This window comes from Nycticebus coucang, chromosome 1 (genome assembly GCF_027406575.1).
Source record: "Nycticebus coucang isolate mNycCou1 chromosome 1, mNycCou1.pri, whole genome shotgun sequence".
In the NCBI taxonomy this organism is placed as follows: Eukaryota; Metazoa; Chordata; class Mammalia; order Primates; family Lorisidae; genus Nycticebus; species Nycticebus coucang.
This window is the reverse complement of record NC_069780.1, coordinates 1,685,943-1,694,353: the sequence shown is the minus strand read 5'-3', so window position 1 is coordinate 1,694,353 and position 8,411 is coordinate 1,685,943. Positions and strand designations below refer to the sequence as shown.

Below are 8,411 nucleotides of genomic sequence, written 5' to 3'. Positions count from 1 at the left end.
TAAAACATGGTGTCAGATTCCCTTTGAGAGGCAGTGGTGATAGCTACTCTCGAAGCTGCTGGGGTAGCTTTGTAATGAAAATAAGTTTGGGGTATTATAATGTCTGCTAGAGAGTTCTTTCTCACAGAGGTTGTTGACTGAGGATGACTGAAAGACTCCGTGAAGGCAGAGGGATAAGCAGTAGATAGGGGACCCCCTGTAGACACGTGAGGGTTGTCTCTGGGAGTGGCCAGGCCGTGTCCTGGCTTATCAGGGCTGTGGTCAGGAGCACGGTCTCCATTCATGCTCAGAATGCCTTTCCTCACTGGGGCAGAGGCAGCTATCGAAGCCATGTCTGTTACATATTCAGTGTTTTTATCCACGTAGGAAATATCGGCAGCCACAAAAGAAGCTCCAAGAGGGATGTTTACCACTTCCATCCCGGAGGCTTTGCCTTTGCTGGCACGTCTGCTGGCTGCATCTGAAGTCGTGGCTGGAGGGACCAGATGGCCATGCCTGTGATCAGCAGGGCCTACACCGTCCTCTGGGTTCTCCATGGTGACAGACAGTGAGTTCCCAGTTGTTAAATCATGGTCCACATTAGAAGGTGCAGGGTGACCCATTCTCCCAGTTTGGGGGCGAGGCCTACCAGGTGGAAGGGATGCAGGGCCGTGTGCAGCACCCACATTCTGCATCCCAGCCGCACCCTTGCCCAAACCACTAACTATTGTTTGGGTGGCCTTGGGCTTAATGTATGTTCTGTCCTTTGCAGCACTGGTGATGTCATACAGAATGCCAGCACTTTCTTCCCTGGGAGCCCTGAGTTCTCTGTTACCCACTGCTGCTTCAGGTATGACCCGAGCCTGGGAGAGGGACCTGATCGTCTTGGCAGCCCCAAAGCCACTCCTTCTAAAGCTGCTGTTGTCTGATTCAAAGCCTGGGAAATCATATGCAGGTAGGAGCTTTTCTTTTATTGGAAAATCAGCATCGTCTTCTCCTACAGACTCTGCTTTCATAGGGAGAGTTGATTCTTCTTCATTAGCCATTTCTTTGATTTTCAAACCTCTATGTTGTTTTCTTGGCGTAAGGACACCAGTGGTTTTTGCAGGCAGGGGTGCCGTGGGCCTGTCTGCAGTCACGGTGGCTTCGTCCATTACAAGCTCAGGGCTGCCCGTTGTGGTCTCCTCACCTGCACTGAAAGTGGCGCTGTGCTCCTTGTGGGGAGGAGTGAGGTCAGTGGTGAGAATAGCAGACCCCAGTGGGGTGTGCACAAGACCTCCCCGTCCTCTGTCGTCTGTAATGACCTCATTAGTGAGGTGAGAACTTTGAGCTACAGAGTCTGATATTTTCATCCAAGCATCAGTCAAGGACTCATCATTAATTAACAAAGAAGTTTGGGCTTCATTATTTTGGGCACTGGGCATGAGTTTAGATGATTCAGGTACTGATGGAGAAGTGTGTTTTTTACTCACAGGAATGTCTACTCCGGGGTTAGGACCTGCAGCACCGTCGGCATTGTCATTAGAAGAGAGACTCAGGGTTTCAATGACAGAGCCAGCAGATTTATCAGTAGGGTCAGTGCTGACCTTTGGATACCAGGTTACGCCAGCTTCACTGTCTCCACTAAAATAAACAGACTCTGCATTTGGGGGGTGAGTGATGGGAGCTGTAGGGGTAATGTTACTCTGGAAATTGGCTGTTTTAAGCATCACAGCTCTTCCAAAGTACCTTGTGGCTGTGGCATCACTTGCAGTGATGGTGTTGAGGGTTCTTTGGTGACCTCTGTTGTTCACAAGGTTCTTGCCGTCCATTGTAAAAGGCTTTATTTTGTATTTGAGTAGGAGGTTGAGCATATCAGGGTTGTAAGGAGCAATGGCAAGCTTGCTTCCTGTTGTTTTGACATAATGTGCATCAGGGTTAAGGGAATAATCTTTTCTTTTAGTTTCTGTGGAAGTGTCTGGATACATAAGGATGACTTCTACAACTCTGCTAGCCTGGTTCCTATTTGCAATTTCTTTAACCATAGAAATGACATTCTCAATTTCATCAGTACTCACAGACTTAAAATTTTCCCTGGTAGTTTTGAGACGTGCACTGGCAGGAATATTAGAATAATAATTAACAGTTGGGCCATTCACTGGAGATCCAGTTGCTTCAGCAGTGTTGATGTTGTTGGAGGTTAGGATATTTTCTGTCTGAATCATGCGCCTGCCATCTATGACTGCACCTTCCTTCCAAGGCCAACCCATTTTTAAATAAATAGTAGTGTTGATCGTCGGCCGTACAGGATCAGAGTCCATGGAATGCTTTGTAGAGGTGATGTCGTTTGTTCTGGAAATAACTAAGTTGCCCACGTGCATTGTATTTTTAGCTGCATCTATCATAGTTCTGCTGTCAGTGGAATTACTAACTATGCTATTTCTTTTCTTATGCATCCTATCATTAGGAAGATAATTTGTAGCACGCATGGGATTTATGTTGGAAACATCTTCCTCAGTCATGGTGGAGTTGTTATTAGCATTGTCATAGGAATTCAGAAGAGGACTAGATGCCAAGTCCTCACTGTTGTCTGCAGAGACAGTGCCATGTGTGTGAGCCCCGACTGTAGCTCTGCCCTTGTTCTTCAAGTCCGTGGCCTCAATCACGATCGAGACTTCTTTCTTTGGCAGGGCAGGCTCGTTGCTCATGGTTTTACTGTATCTTCCCAGGTAAGTCGTGTCTATGACAATCATGTTGCCATCCCCCGGCTCAGGCTCATCAAGCAGAGCTGTGTAATCCTCTTCTGGGTTGTCTGCGGCATGGGTTTTTGCTGCACTGCCTTCTGCTGTAAAGGCTGTGTGGTAGAGAAAGAGCCTCCTCTCTGCTCTGCCCTGTCCCTGGAGAGCAGTGGTGCCCACTCCAGGGAAGCTGTGTGCATCTGGTGTGGCGAAGACACTTTTAATTGCTGAGGCGGGAAACTCATTCTTAGCATTTTGGGTGTTCTCAGCAGGAGCAGGAGCAAAGACTGGGGTAGACCTGCCGGTGTGGGTGGAGAAGGCGCCCAGGCTCTGCACTACTCTGGCTGGCTGAAGGTCGGACTTCCTCTGGGAGGCGCTGGTGGACACAGGGGCTGAAATGCTGTTTTTCCCAGAAATAGTCATCCTGCTTGGTGTTGTTTGGGAGTTTGGTGCAAAGCTGGGAGTGGTGGTATCAGAGGCAGAGGCATCATGGGTGGCATCAGAGGAGGATGAAGCATTACTCTCTGAGACCTTTACTCGAGTATAGTTGCTGGACATGCCCTTGGTATTAGCAAAACTAGCTGAAACCTGGTTAGCTGTAGGGTTACTCACCACATCATCTCCAAGTGGGGGAGAGTTGTACAAGCTAGTGCGAAGGGTCTGTGACTTGCTTCTCTCTGGAGGAGACCCAGAGAGCCCTACCACCCCACCAGCAGACCCAGAGTGGCCATCTGGGTCTTCCGCGGTCACTGCGTTTTCTTCTGTTCTTGGGACGGAGGGGAGCAGACTTGCCATGTGGCTATCTGATGAGGATGAAGGTGGATTGGCAGACAAGTGTCGGTTCGTTCGACTGGGTGTTTCCTGACTCCCATTATACTAAAGAGAAAGAGGGTATAATGTTGTCGTGAGATTACCCTTGGGTGTATTTTTACTGAAAATCTGAAATCAATACACAGTATTAAAGTGATCAAATAAAGCAACATTGTAAAGGTCTCTGCTTTCTTCTTTACCTACAGGTTGTTAATTAAGTTAGAAACACACAATACCAATGTAAAAAAGAACAGCTAATATGTTAGGTTTAGGTTCCCTCTGTGAGTATAAATTCAGGTGTCCCAAGGCAAACTTTCAGTAAAAAGTCTCTGAAAGCATAAAGAAGTATAGAGAAGTCCCTTCAAGTTCTATGTATTGTGACCTGTTAGCTTGCTTCATTATGCATATCATTAATTTTAAAAGAAGGGAATTTACTTTTAAATTTAATTATGCATAATTACATTATGGCATATCATTAATTTTAAAAGAAAGGTATTAAAAGAACAATGATGCTTTATTTAGCAAAATTTTTTTTCTTGCATGAAAGGTAAGTTCATGATCTAAATCCATTTTCTATATAATTTTTAGTTCTAGGAATATACTGTTATCCAAAGTATATCACTTACCGGGAAATACACCATGAAATGTAAAATGGCCACGGCCAGGACTCGAACCTCCATCCTGTCTTGGGGTTTGCCCCCCTGCAAGCAAGGTGCATGATTTTAAAAAAAATCCAAAAATGTAGTACTTTTTAAATTTGTCATTCACCCACTGAATTACAATAAATGACAAATTTTAAAAGTACTGGAAATAATATGTATTATGTTCTTTACTTATTGACATTAACTAATATGTCAGCCTAATTTTAAGACAAAGATAATACCCAGATAGTCCGGTGAGTTGCTGGAAATGATGGTACACGGACGGAGCGCTCTGCCTCCTAAGGCCAAAGCCGTTTTAACCCATCAGAGAGAATAGGAAGAATTTTGTTTTTTTTCTACATCTCATAGAAAATCACGGAGTAAACAATAAATATAACTAGCAAATACCTTTTAGACAGAGTACTTCTGTGAGGACTTCACAATATAAATCCACCTTTGTTTTCATGTTAATTGTTCTCTACTTGCATTTTGTAGAGACTATTTTGATACAAGTTAACTTACTGAGGCTATTATACTCAGTTAGAATCTGAAGTCTGCCCAAGTAGGTCTCTCTCTTTTTTTTTTTTGAGGGTCTTCAAATTCAGGTAGGTCTCTTCTACAAAAGAGCTATAAGAAAGAGCAGGTGTCTGAGCACAGAACAGCTCCAAGCACTCTGGCTTATTCTGGTATTTACCTGCTGAAGGCGTCTTTCCTTTCAGCTGCCTCTCGGTGTTAACCCTGGACCAAACCCGTCTCCTTCACATGACACAGAAGATGAAATCCAGCCTGAGAAAGCCCAGCAAGGCTCCCGTTCTTCCTCCCTTATTGCAAATAAGGGAGAGAAAGAGCTTCACTTTTAAGGGATTGCTGTGGAGTTAATCCCTACACAAAAGAAGAGGAAGAATCTGCTGGCTTTGGGGCCCGGCTCTCAGGTGCAGAGGGAGCCTGCCAGCTGATACTCAAGTGCAGAGGGGCAAGGCTTCTACTTTCAACATCATCAAGCCCTCTGACAGTTAACTCTCTACTATCTAGTCCCCACCCGCCCCATACTTTTTAAAAATGGTTTCTTCCTCTGCATCCACAGCAGAATTCTGACTCACTGTGACAGCACTTTACACGCATGCCCCCGTCTGTTTGTGGATTCACCTGACTGGCTCTAGCTTTCTTAAGGACAGAGTTGTGTTTGGTTGTATCTGAAGAAACATGTTTATAATATAGGAGAAGAAAGATTAAAAAAATAAAATGGCCTATTACAATCCTTTTTAAAATTTTCTATGTGATTTCTACAGACACCAGGCTGATCTCTTGGGCCACCACTTCCTTCTGGAAATCCAAAAATGGCTGATACAGCTGTTACCTTCAAATTTTCTATTCCCCTGGAATCAACCAAGATGCATCACTTACCATGTCACTTGCTGAGGTGGTTCATTGCTACATCTTCTGGAACCTCCACGTAAATATGGGCTTAATCTGTTGCAGACCTCCAGCTATGGGAGTCTGGGACAATGGGCCTGTCACCAGATCACAGACTCGTGGGGACTGAGTTGGCCTGCTACCCCTCGCCATTTCAAGACACCTAAAAATGGGCTTGTAATTATAACCCTTTAAGAAACCCTCATATACTAAATGCATTAATGGTGATAATACGGACCTTACTAGACAGAAGGACAAATGAGGTCAAACTTTCTGCCATTCATTTTTCTCAGGTGTTCTCAATTTTCCTGTCCGTTGGCTCATCTTAATACTTCTCTTCCACTGACATTCTTTTATTGCACATTGGGACAAATACTGGATTTCCAAAGTTATGTCCAAGACAATAATAAGGCCATTCTTTAGGTCAGGCCGAGGACTTCTGTGTACGTAGCTGTTGCCTTCAGATCAAAGCTGTGTGTCATGAGTGGAGCAACTTAATGTCATCTGTCACATCAGAAGTCTGGAAATGGCTTTATCAGGGCGTTAGGTACTGCTCTTCCGGGAACTGAAGCACTTGTTGAAAAGCCAGTGCAGTGATGCCTAACCTGAGGATGAATGCTCATCAGATTAGAGATAATATTTGCAGGTCTTTTCACTTCAAGTAAGCCGCCAGCTTCAGACACAGAATCCCTGGCTGGCACTAATTCGTCTTTATGAGATATAAGATAGCTAAGATTTCTGTCTTGTGGTTTCAAAGTTGAATCTGGCACAAGAAGATCAAGGCTTTGTATGTTAAGAAGCGTCATCTTGAAATTATTCTATTTTTTATAGTCCAAGAAGTTGGAATCCATTGTCCCCTTTCACTGAGGTGAACAGTTCACTTTGCTGCCTGCTGTCCAGGTATGGCCTCCTCAGTGTGTCTGGAAATTGTCCTGCACATTCCCTCCCGGGGACCAGCACCAGCGCATTCCTACGCATGGAAATAATGACGTCAAGGGAGGAGATGTAGGTTAAGGAAGTGGGTGACGGGGCCCCGTAGTGTGAGTCAGACCAGCCCCCAGGCCTCACCTTGTCTGATTCTCAAGGAACACTTGTTCTGTTTCATTGATTCTCTAAGCTTTAAAGTTCCACAATGGATAAGAACGTGTGTCAATCCAACAAGTGCCCACTGAGTGTCTGAGAGACAAGGGGGGGGGGGGCGGGGATAGAGAAGCAGGGATGTAACACTTATCCCCGGAGAAGCTATGCCCTCTTCTAGGAGGAAAGGGATGCACATGGCAGCCTTGTCTGCTGCTGGTTATTCATCCATTCAGATATTAATTCTGTGCCTGTTAACTTTAAGGTGCGGCTTCAGGCCCTAAGCAACATAATTGGGAACAAGATAGGCAAAATCTGACCCACAAGTCACATTACAAAAGACTACAAAAGACTTAGGGGATTTCAACAGGGGAAGAACTTACTTTTGGGAAATGTTCTTGGCTTTTTGAAGTTTGAGTAAATTTTGAGAACTACAGTTGTTTAGGGAGGTCTTGTTACGTGTAGCAAAAGGCATAAACATTGGCACAGAAATGAGAATTCTCGGGAGCCCGGGAGCCTCCTTTCAAGCAAGTCCTCCTTCCCCGTGTCGTCCTATCTGCTGGGGTCAGCACAGAATTTCATTCGCTTACAGTGAGACTGACCCTTGCCAGACCTTCAAATCTCAGTACACAGGAGTGAATTCAAGAATCCTAACTTCCACCCCTTCCACCCAAACTCTAAACACTGCCTTGGATCACCAAGACTAATCTTACTATGCAGATTATTCCTGTTCATCGCAGTTACCACGAGAAGGGCCCATGTCTGGTCACTGTGCGTTGCTCACGAGTTCCTTCTCAGAGTGCTCATAAATCCTCTCACCTCCCATTGCCACCTGAGGCCTGTCCTCGGTGTCCAGAGACTCGCGGTGCCCAAACCCTGGCTCTTCAGCACCTGACCACAGGGATTTACCTGCAACTATTTTAAGTCTTGCCTCTTTTCTCTGGGAGGTGGGTTAGGGATCTTCCTGTGCTTCAGACCACTCTCTGTCTCTCTTCAAACTGCCAGCAACTGGGGCTCCTGCATCACGTGCACCTCCCACCACACACCCAGCGTGTCATCCAGGGCACTCACACCGCTGCCCCTCTTCCCCACACACCCAGCGTGTCATCCAGGGCACTCACACCGCTGCCCCTCTTCCCCACACACCCAGCGTGTCATCCAGGGCACTCACACCGCTGCCCCTCTTCCCCACACACCCAGCGTGTCATCCAGGGCACTCACACTGCTGCCCCTCTACCTGGGGAGATTTTGCCTCCTGACTCTCTGACTTTTTTCATGGCTCTTTTCTCAATGCTTGATGATTTAAATGTCCACGTGAAAGACCCCATGTTGTTTTGACGACTCATTCCCCTGATCTTTTTTTCTTTTGTCCTGTTCACCCTGCCTGAGCCACTCAATGCAATGCAGGTAACTAAGCACACTGCTACTAACGCCTACCACAAACCTATTTCCAACCTCCCTCTGCTTCCCTTGTTCTGATCTTGAGTGGCTCATGCGTCTGAACTGCTGTTGACTCCGGGGCCCACTTCACACTCACTTTACTGTCAGTGTGTTCCAGGCCTGCGTCACTCTGCGCTGAGTTCCCAGGGCACCACCTGGGCTGCTCTTGCTCCTCTCAGCTGCCCTTTCTCACACTTCTTTGTTATTTTCTCCTCATTTCTTCATCCACATGGAGTAATTTATTATTTATTTATTTATTATTTATTAATTTTATTATTATTTTTTAAATTAAGTTAAAATTTATTGGGATGCTGAATAAGATATAGGGATTGTG

General features: G+C 45.6%; 1 long non-coding RNA gene across 1 annotated transcript; it reads left to right on the top strand.

Annotated features, from left to right (window-relative positions):
* The first annotated feature begins 385 nt into the window (after positions 1–385).
* Positions 386–2,586, top strand: LOC128589984 (uncharacterized). Its single transcript, XR_008381168.1, has 3 exons — positions 386–547; positions 752–934; positions 2,426–2,586. It is a non-coding gene; the product is annotated as an uncharacterized LOC128589984 (long non-coding RNA).
* Positions 2,587–8,411: the final 5,825 nt, after the last annotated feature.